The sequence below is a fragment of the Jaculus jaculus genome, chromosome 3 (assembly GCF_020740685.1).
Source record: "Jaculus jaculus isolate mJacJac1 chromosome 3, mJacJac1.mat.Y.cur, whole genome shotgun sequence".
NCBI lineage: Eukaryota > Metazoa > Chordata > Mammalia > Rodentia > Dipodidae > Jaculus > Jaculus jaculus.
Window position 1 is genome coordinate 64596757 of NC_059104.1, and position 10078 is coordinate 64606834.

The window sequence follows — 10078 nt, forward strand, 5'->3', positions numbered from 1 at the left end:
AGTATATGTTGTGATCAGGCGAAGAGAGAGAGATACAGAGAGAGAGTAAGGGAGAGAGAGGGTGCTCCAGGGCCTTAGCTGCTGCAAACAAACTCCAGATGCATGCACTATCTTGTGCATCTGGCTTACATGGGTCCTAGAGAATCGAATCTGGGTCCTTTGACTTTGCCCACAAATGTCTCACTAAGCCATCTCTCCAGCCCCATACAGTGGTCTTCTCCAGGCTGTGCCTTGCCTGAAAGACTCCATTTTAATCAGCATGTGACTCCACTTTAAGGAGAAAAGATGATTCTGCACCTTGGTGGACAGGTAAACACCATTCTCTGTTAACCACCCACAAGGCACAACAAACTTATTCCTAAAAGTAGAAATGGTGAAAAGAAATTTAAGAATTTTAAGTAACAAAAAGAAGGAAGGAAGGAAGGGAGGGAAGGAGGGAGGGAGGGAGGGAGGGAGGAGGGAGGGAGGGAGGGAGGGAAGGAAGGAAGGAAGGAAGGAAGGAAGGAAGGAAGGAAGGAAGGAAGGAAGGAAGGAAGGAAAGAAGGAAGGGTGCCTATCTTTAAATTTATCAAAACAAATTTGGATTATAGGAATGCCAAATGCAACTATAAAAATACTGATTCTGTAAGTCAGTTTTCATTGTCAAGTTCTGGCACAAATTTTTGTTTTTAATATCATAAATGACTTGATATGTTGCAAAGCATAGTCTTCTCAACATTTGGACTCAATTTGTCAATCTTATTTCCAAGAAGTAAATGGTATTACCATTTCCATTAACACTTTTTTATTGATACAGTATTTATTTGTCTTCATTCTGTCAAACCCTGAGCCAACCACTTTTCCCAGACTTCCTGGGGCGTGGGGGGAAGCAAGAAAAGGGACATTCAGGGCAGACAAGACATGGGAGAAAGAACTATGGGAGGGAGAGGTGCCGATGACTGCTTCACATGGCAAAGAGCATGAGAAAGGCCACATTCAGACAAAATAGCCCCGTGGGCCTCAGAGAGGGCAAATGCCAGAATTATGTAGGAGAAGACCTGCTGCTTCAGAGAAGGGTTCCTGAACTAACCAATGATGAGGCTGCCAAACACAGTCCCAATCCCAGCCCCAGAGCCAGCCACCCCGACTGAGGAAGCCCCAGCTCCAATGAACTTGGCTGCTGTGTCCATAGCCCTTGAAATGGTGCAGGTCTGGAAGCAACAAGTGATATGAGGGTCAGGGTCGGGGTGTCTGCCAGCCTGCTGAGGCTCTCTTTCGTCCATGTCTCTGGGGGCTCAGCACCACTGCAGAGAGTGGTCGACTCAGCGGCTGAAAGGTGCTCCAGACCAAGGAGCGGGTGGAGACGAACTTGGAGCTGGCATGCATTTTCAGGGGTGAGGGGCAAAGGCAGGAGAGCTGCTCTCAGTGCAGACAAGACAGCTCCATTAACAGTTTAAGAAATTCCTGGAATCGGTGATGATTTAATCCCTCAGTACTTATGAAATTCAGTCTTGGTAATGACTTGCATAATGTTATCCTTCCTTATTTTTGGTTTTTCGAAGTAGGGTCTTCCTCTAGCCCAGGCTGACCTGGAATTCACTATGTAGTCTCAGGGTGGCCTCGAACTCACAGTGATCCTCCTACCTCTGCCTCCCGAGTGCTGGGATTAAAGGTGTGTGCCACCACGCCCGGCAATGTTATCCATTTTTAATCCTTTTGTGCATACATTTTCGTGTTGTAGTATGCAGTGATACTTCATTAAACATGAATTTTAGGTGTCAATTGTGTTGCTTTGTATTAATTACAAGACGTTCTCTTATACTGACCATCACCAGGACACCATCAGTAACTATACAGCAGACATGGAGACTGTGGACGAAGAAAATCGTTTTAACATGTATTTTTCTGTTTCATGTAAATCTTTTGATCTAGTTGTGCCTCTTACTGGCACCAAAGGAAGCCATTTCTTCAGTGACATTATATTCACCATCAATACCTCTAATAAAAATGGCAAATTGAGCTAGGCATGGTGGTGCATACCTTTAATCCCAGCACTCGGGAGACCAAGGTAGGAGGATCAGTGTGAGTTCGAGGCCAGCCTGAGACTACGTAGTGAATTCCAGGTCACCCTGGGCTAGAGCGAGACTACCTAAAAAAAAAAAAGTCTTGTTGAGCCGGGCATGGTGGCAGATGCCTTCAATCCCTGCACTAGAGAGGGAAAGGGAGAGGTAGAAGGATCGTTGTGAGTTTGAGGCCAGCCTGAGACTACATAGTGAATTCCAGGTCAGCCTGGGGCTAAAGCAAGACTCTACCTAAAAAAAAAAAAAAAAAAAAAAGACTCTTGATTAGAACATGGACTTTTTTCAGTTCTGTTGTTCCTTTGTCCTTATAACACAATCCTTGATACAACAAATTTGGCAGCATGTTTTTTTTTTAACTTTTGACAACCTCCATACATATCGACAATATATCATGATCATAATCCCCTTCTCCACTGAATTCCTTCTTCTTTCCAACTAGTCTTTCCTCTATTTTGATATCATTTTTCCTTCCTATTATGCAGACCCTGTGTAACTAGTATCAGCCACTGTGAGGTCATGAATACCAAGGCCACTTTGGATCTGGAAGACAGTATTGTAAAGCACTCCTCCCTGCCCTTGGCTCTTTCATTCTTTTAACCACCTCTCCTGCAATGGTCCTGAGCCTTGGAGGGTATGACAGAGACATCTCACTTAGTGCTGAACACTCCACTGTCACTTCTCCTTCATACTTTGGTGAGTTTTGAGTCTCCTCAGTGGTCACCACAGCAGCATGTTTGTGCATATAATGTTTTTTAAAAGCATAGTCTTTGAAAACTTGCACAGATTCTCACTTTGTGCATCCAGCTTTATATGGGTACTGGGGGATTGAATGCAGGCCAGCAGGCTTTGCAAGCAAGCATCATTAACTGCTTATCCATCTCTCCAGTCCACAAATTCCCTATAAGTTAAGCAAAGTGCCTATTTGCTTTGACAAAAAAATAAAAAGCAGTCATCTGTCCAGTTTTGATTGAACCACCTCCCTTCGTCCATAATTTTTCTTTAAGAGGAGTGCTGTTTTCTTTGTGTGAGTGTGGACATGTCCACTTGTGAGTGAAGTAGTGGGTGTCTATAGAGACCAATCGATGTTACGTATCTTCTTAAATCATTCTCCACCTTTTTTTTTTTTTTTTGAGGACTTTAATACATGAACATGTTGCGATTTGGTCATATTCCCACCCCCCCTTTACCCTGGGGACCACCATCAGTGGGTCATCAGTAGTCACTGAGGGTCATGAATTCACCTGTCTCTGTGGTGAACAGTGCCTCAGAGTGCACCTCTGGCCCCATGGCTCTTACATTGTCCCTTCTTCTCTTCCACAATGTCCCCTGGTCCTTGGAGGATGCGTTAGAAGTCTTGAGTGTGGGGCTCTGGGCAGCCTCTGCTTTTCTGCTCTGATGAGTTTTGAGTGTCCTCAGCATCTACCACCACCTCCCTGGAGGAGGTTCTCTGGCTAGCAGTGAAAGCAGCGCTCATGTTTAATCTCTGCAATGTTTTCTAGGTCCTGCAAGTAAGTACGCGCTCACTTGTCTTGCACTAGGTATGCAACACTTTTTGCTTGTCATTCTGACTACTCTTGGGTCTTCCTGGGTTCTGCAGTCATCTACGAAAATCAGATTCTCTAACCAAGAGTGAGAGAAGAATGGACGAGAGGGGAGAAACATAGACATTTAGAAGACTTTGACAGGAATAACCTCACCTTTCAGCTAAAGAATGGTAGAAGCTTCCTTGTAGAGGCTTTGACCTTCCATGTCATACACTGCTGACTGGGTTCTCAGTATCAGACATGAATTTCCTCCTATGGAGCTGGCCTCATATCCAATCAGAACGTAACTGATTGCTGCCCATGTAACGTATGTGCCGCTATCTCACTGGTGTGGACATCTGGTCTGGCTGTGTAATTCTGTAGCATGCAGTGACTACTACTTGTTCATTGTTGACCTTTTTAAAAAAATTATTGGGCACTTCCATAAATATAGATAATATAACATAATCCTAATCAGGTAGTAAAGAGAAGAGTCATTAGGTATATGCCCAGAAGTCCAATAGCTGGAGCACATGGTGAATCTATTTTTGGATTTTTGAGAAATATCCATATTAATTTCCAAAATAACTGTACAAGTTTATACTCCCAGCAATAGTGAATGAGGGTTCTCTCTTTCCCCACACCCTTGACAGCATTTATTTTCATTAGATTTTTTGATGATAGCCATTCTGACTGGAGTGCGATGGAATCTCAAAGTAGTTTTAATTTGCATTTTCCTGATGGCTTATTTATTAAGAACACACTTTGGAGCCAGGTGTGGTGGTGCACACCTTTAATCCCAGCACTTGGAAGGCAGAGGTAGGTGAATCACTGTAAATTCAAGTCCACACTGAGATTACATAGTGAATTCCAGAGCAACACCTGACCTTGAAAAAAAAAAAAAGAAAAGAAAACACTCTGTGTGGATACATCATGTCTTGGTACTCTTTCCCTCCCTGCTCCCTTTCTGCAGGGGTCCCTACTCAGTGGGGTTGCTGGTATTCCCCATGGGGTTGGGGGTTATGTGAGAGCAGCAGTCAGTTATGGGGGGAGGCAGAGCCTCTGGACATGAACATCCCAACCTGTGGCTCTTACAATTTTCCGCCCCCTCTTCTGCAAAATTCTCTGAGCCTGGTGGGTGTTGCAGGCAGGTTCGTATTGCTGGTAGAAATCACCCAACCAAGAGCAACTTGTGGGGAAAAAAAAAAAAATGTTTATTTTGGCTTACAGACTTGGGGAAAAGCTCCACGATGGCAGGGAAAATGAAGACATGAGCAGAGGGTGGACATTACCCCCTGGCCAACATAAGGTGGACAACAGGAACAGGAGAGTGTGCCAAACACTGGCAAGGGGACACTGTCTATAATACCCATAAGCCCACCCCCAACAATACACTGCCTCCAAGAGGTGTTAATTCTTAAATCTCCATCAGCTGGGAACCTAGCATTCAGAAACCTAAGACACCACAGTGAGTGTGCGTTAAGTCTACTTCTGTGATGAGCTCTCAGGATCCTCTGGATTTCTGCTTTGGTATATGTTGAGTATCCTTAGCCTTCACCCTGGTGCTGATTGTCAGGTTCACCACAGATGCAGTGCTCTTGCTCATCCCCCACTTCCTCTGTTGTTATTTACCCTGGACTGAGACACAAGAGGTGGTCTTTGAGCCTCACTACCTTCTGAAAAGAAAAACAGATCCTCCAACAGAGTGAAGTTAGCATAGGTTAAATTGGACAAGCATTATTAATTTAGGGAGATTTTGATGGATATAGCCGCTCTTTTAGCCAAAGACTGGAAGGAGCTTGATGTTAGAGAACATAACCTTTGTCTCCATAGGATTCAGACCTGGTTCTCAGTTCCAGATATGGGTTCCTTTCCACTGAGCGGATGATCTCTTGGCCAACCAGAAAGCTACTGGTTACCCTTCAAGGCTGTGCGCTACCATTGCACTGGAGTATACTTCTTGTCAGGCTGGTTCCTTCTGAGCAGCTTAGAGCCCTGCTTGTTCACACCACTGTCGACCACTTTCCCCCAGTAGCTCATGTAGCAGTTTCCAGCACCAGATAGGCTGTTTGGGGACTGGCTCTCTTCTGAATCCCAGCCAGGTCTCACCATGAGATGAACTTTTTTAAATTGGTCATTTGTATTTATTCCTTTGAGAATTCTCTGTTCAGTTCACCACATTTTATGACTGGTTTGATTGACATTTTTTGCTTAGTTTTTTTTTGGATTATTTCTATATTCTAGATATTAAACCTGTGTCAATTGTCGAGCTGATGAAGATTTTCTTCCATTCTATAGGTTGCCTATTGACTCTGTTGGTGGTTTGCTTAGCTGTACAAAAGCTTTTATTTCAGTTTTATGAGTTCCCAATGATTGTTTGCCTCATTCCCTAGGTTATTAGAGTCTTATTCAGAAAATCTTTCCCTATACCTATATCGTGAAGTGTACTCCCTGCTTTTTCTTCTAGTTGTTTCACAGCTTCAGGCCTTATACTGAGATGTCTGACCCATTTGGAGTTGATTTTTGTGCAAGCTGGGGAAGAAGGGTCGAGATTCATTCTTCTACATGCAGTTATCCAGTTTCTCCAGCACCATTTGTTGAAAATGCTGCTTTTACTCCAATGTGTGTGTTTTAGCCTCTTTGCCAACAAAGCAAAAAGCTACATTTACTAGTCCACCTTGCTTTTTGTGACATCATCTCTCCTTGAACCTGGAGCTCACCAAATTCCGAGACTAGCTTAGCCAACAAGCTCCACAGCTCCTTCTGTCTCCCTTTGCCCAGTGGGAAATTGCTCTCCTTGAAGTGCTGGCTTAAGCAGCTTCAGAGCCCAAGAATGTCCTGAAAATGTTTTTCTTTTTTATCAAAAAGAGTGCTTTGGGGGCTGCAGAGATGGCTTAGTGGTTAAGCGCACTTGCCTGTGAAGCCTAAGGACCCAAGTTTTGAGACTCGATTTTCCAGTACCCAAGTAAGCCAGATGCACATGGGGACGCACACATCTGGAGTTCATTTGCAGTGGCTGGAGGCCCTCGTGCGCCCATTCTCTTCCCCTCTCATCTCTCCCCTACCCGCCCCCACCCCCCGACTGTCTGTCTCTTTCTCTCTCTGTCCCTCTCAAATAAATAGATAAAACTAAACAAAAATTTTTTTAGAGTGCTTTTAGTCATGTGCTCCATATCCACGGTGTAAAAGGGAAATGACTGCAGAAGAGCAAGCGGGTTTCAATCAGTCCTCTGCCCCTGCCCAGACCTCCTTTCAATCAGTTGCTGTTCATCTTGCTCGCGGCTGGCCCTGTACGTTTCCCCAATTCCCACCTGCCCCACTCTGGACTACTCTTACAGCTTTTTGCAAACGCAGGTCTGTTCTTGGATGAGAAGTATGTAAAACTGGCTACTTTTCAGTTTTCCCAGACCAGGAATTGAACCCTGCTCAACTGGACAAATACCAGGAATCCTAACCACTAGACCATATGGGAAACTGGAACTAAGTAGTGCTCAGGACACAGGCACACCACCATGCCTGTTTTTTTTTTTTGTTTGTTTGTTTTGCGTGTGTGTGTTCTGTTTTTATTTTTATTTTTCATTTATTTGGCAGCAACAGAGAGAGAAAAAGAGGCAGATAGATAAAAAATGGGCACACCAGGGCCTATAGCCACTGCAAATGAACTCCAGGTGCATGTGCCACCTTGTGCATCTGGCTTAGGTAGGTCCTGGGGAATGGAGCCTCCAACCAAAGTCCTTAAGCGTCACAAGCAAGCACTTAACCGCTAAGCCATCTCTCCAGCCCTGTTTTGTTTTTAACGTGGGTGCTGAGGATCCAACTCAGGTCTTCATGCATGTGCAGCTGGCAGCAATTAAAGGCACTTTCCTGCAAAGTCCACCACTTGAGGTTCAATTCCCCGGTACCCAAGTAAAGCATGACTTTGCACTCCCTGGTACACCTATGACGCCCCCCCACCCATGCAAATAAATGAATAAAAAATTTAAAACTAGCCTCATTCATGGTAAGTGCTCAATACATAATTGCCTCTTACTACTGTTAGCATTTTATGTTCTCATATTTGGTTCAATAGATTGCTAGCTGATTAATTTTTTCCTCTAAGCCCTGTTTAGGAATTTTATTTTGTCTTGTTTTGAAGCAGGGTCTCATTACACATAGCCAAGGCAGGCTGGCCTAGAGTTCACTATGTAGCCCAGGCTTGACTAGAATTCACAGCAAATCTCCTGCCTCAGTCTCCCAAGGGCTAGGATTAGAGGACTGGTCACGATATTCAGAAAGAATTTTAAATAAGCATAAGTTTGGCTTAATATTTTTCTCATGAAGGATGGCATTTTTTCCTTTTAAACCCCAGAGGGTTTTTAACAGGTCCAATTTCTCAGTCCCACTGACGCCAAGTCATTTGCATAGACACTGCTCAATGGTCATGGTAGCCTGGGAACAATTAGGGAAGCTTCAAAAAGTTCAAGGCCACGGTAAGAAACGGGGCCTCTAAACACTTTAAGGTTTTTCCCACTGGCAAATGTCTGGAGAGGTAAAAAGATAGAAAAGATTGGGCGGAGGGGTTTACTTATCTGAGTGACACCTGAAAAAAATGGTCATACAGCAATTCTGGGATTCCTAATCTAAGCAATTATATGGACAGTGTTAGTTTGTATCTGTCTCTCTATCACACACAAAATGCATCAAATATACCAGAGGGAGAAGATCGTGGTGTTTTTGCCATGGCTTTGCTGCTGCATATTTGAGATAACCTAATTTTCTTCCTTCTCTAAACATTTGGTTCAGTTTGAATTGCAGCTCCACTTAGAATGTAGACGTTTCGCTCAAGTATACCTACTTCTGCACCTACTTTGATGCCTGTTCTGGAAATCTGCTCTCCTCCAAGGGCTGGCTTAGCAGGTTCCGAGCCTGAGAATGTCCTGAAATTCTTTTTTCTTTTTTTTCTTTTTTCTTTTCTTTCAAAAACAGCGCTTTTAAAAGGTCAAGTGACGGCAGAAGTATGCATGCTGAAAGGAGACCACTTGGTTGTTGGACAAAGCTCCAAGCCCAGTTCCACATATTGCTCACCTCTCCTGTCCCTTCCTTTGGGCCCCGGTGTTTGGACTCCCACCGGCCCTATTCTGCAGTTTTTGTAAAATCAAGTAAGTCTGTTTCGGGGAGAGAAGTGTGTAAAACTGGCTGCGTTTCAAAAACCGAAATGCGTTCCCACACCGGGAGTCGAACCCGGGCCGCCTGGGTGAAAACCAGGAATCCTAACCGCTAGACCATGTGGGAGACGACAGTAGGTGTAGGTACTCAGTCAAATTGAGTCTCTTTCCCGGCTCCGCCTTCGCTCTCCGCTCCTCCCACGGTGCTCGCAAGCCTCCCTGCGCATGCGCGAGCTCGGCCGACCCCTGTCCACCCCGCCCCGCTCCTCGGCTCTGCCTGCCCGCTGCGCGGTCCCCCGGCGCGGACTCGGGACTGGACCAGCCACAGTTCGTATGCTCGCTCCAGGCTGCCCGAGTCCCCGCCCGGCCGCAGACCCGGGTCTTTCCTCGGCAGCAACGGGTACGAGGGCCGCCTGGACCGCCCCAGGGTCCGTGGGCCGCGCTGGACCCGAAGGCGGCCGGGCCGGCTGGGGACGTACGCGGCGGGCAGAGGCCTCCCTTGCCCTTCGCCGGCAGCGTTGGGTCGGGGGCAGTTTCTTCAAGAGCCAGTGCGGGGGAGCGATGGCTCTGGGGTCCTTGCACCCTTGTTTTCTATAGACAACACGTAGAGACCCCGCCTGGTCCCTGGAGTCCTTGGCACGCCCTCCAAAGCCTGCGCTGTGACACGCACGCAGAGGGCCGGCGCGGAAGAGATGCCGCACTCGGTGAGGCTGGCCTCCAGAAATCCAACAAAACCAAAAGTTTACACGGCTCAGGGACGGGAGAGATGACTTAGCAGTTAAGGCCCTTGCCTGCGAAGCCCAAGGATGCAGGTTCTACTCTCCAGGTCCCACACAAGCCAGATGCACAAGGTGGTGCATGCATCTGGAGTTCGTTTACAGTGGCTGGAGGCCCCGGTTCACCCATTTTCTGTCTTTTAAAAAAGTGTACAAGGCTCTAAAGAAAATCTGTGCACAGCAGACACTGTCCCCGTGTAGTCCTCACGATGAACGGCAAGGTCGATAGTGCCCGCGCTTTGGCCATTTCTCCTGAACTGTCTGAACAGTTCCTAGATAGCTGCCTTCCTTTTGATGACATTTGCTCAGAAACATCTAGACCCCTCCCCCAAACCAACTTCAACCACAGGAAACCAGTTGCGGGTGGGGAGAGAGCAAAGAGTTCGCGTATACTTTCCAATTCAGTATTTCCACGTGAATACATTGCGGTTTTAAAGATATAGCTTCCCACTGCAATCCACACTTTGGAAGGACAGCATCCTTCTGCTATAACCACAATGCAAATTATCTTCTGTCTCACACTCCCTAAACTGAAACGTGTTGCATTTTTTTCTTAACTATTGAATGAAAATTTG

General features: G+C 45.9%; 1 non-coding gene and 1 pseudogene across 1 annotated transcript; both read right to left on the bottom strand.

Annotated features, from left to right (window-relative positions):
• Positions 1 to 943: 943 nt before the first annotated feature.
• LOC123459528 lies at positions 944 to 1412 on the bottom strand (annotated as a pseudogene).
• Positions 1413 to 8782: 7370 nt separating this feature from the next.
• Trnae-uuc lies at positions 8783 to 8854 on the bottom strand. The gene has a single exon. It is a non-coding gene; the product is annotated as a tRNA-Glu (tRNA).
• Positions 8855 to 10078: the final 1224 nt, after the last annotated feature.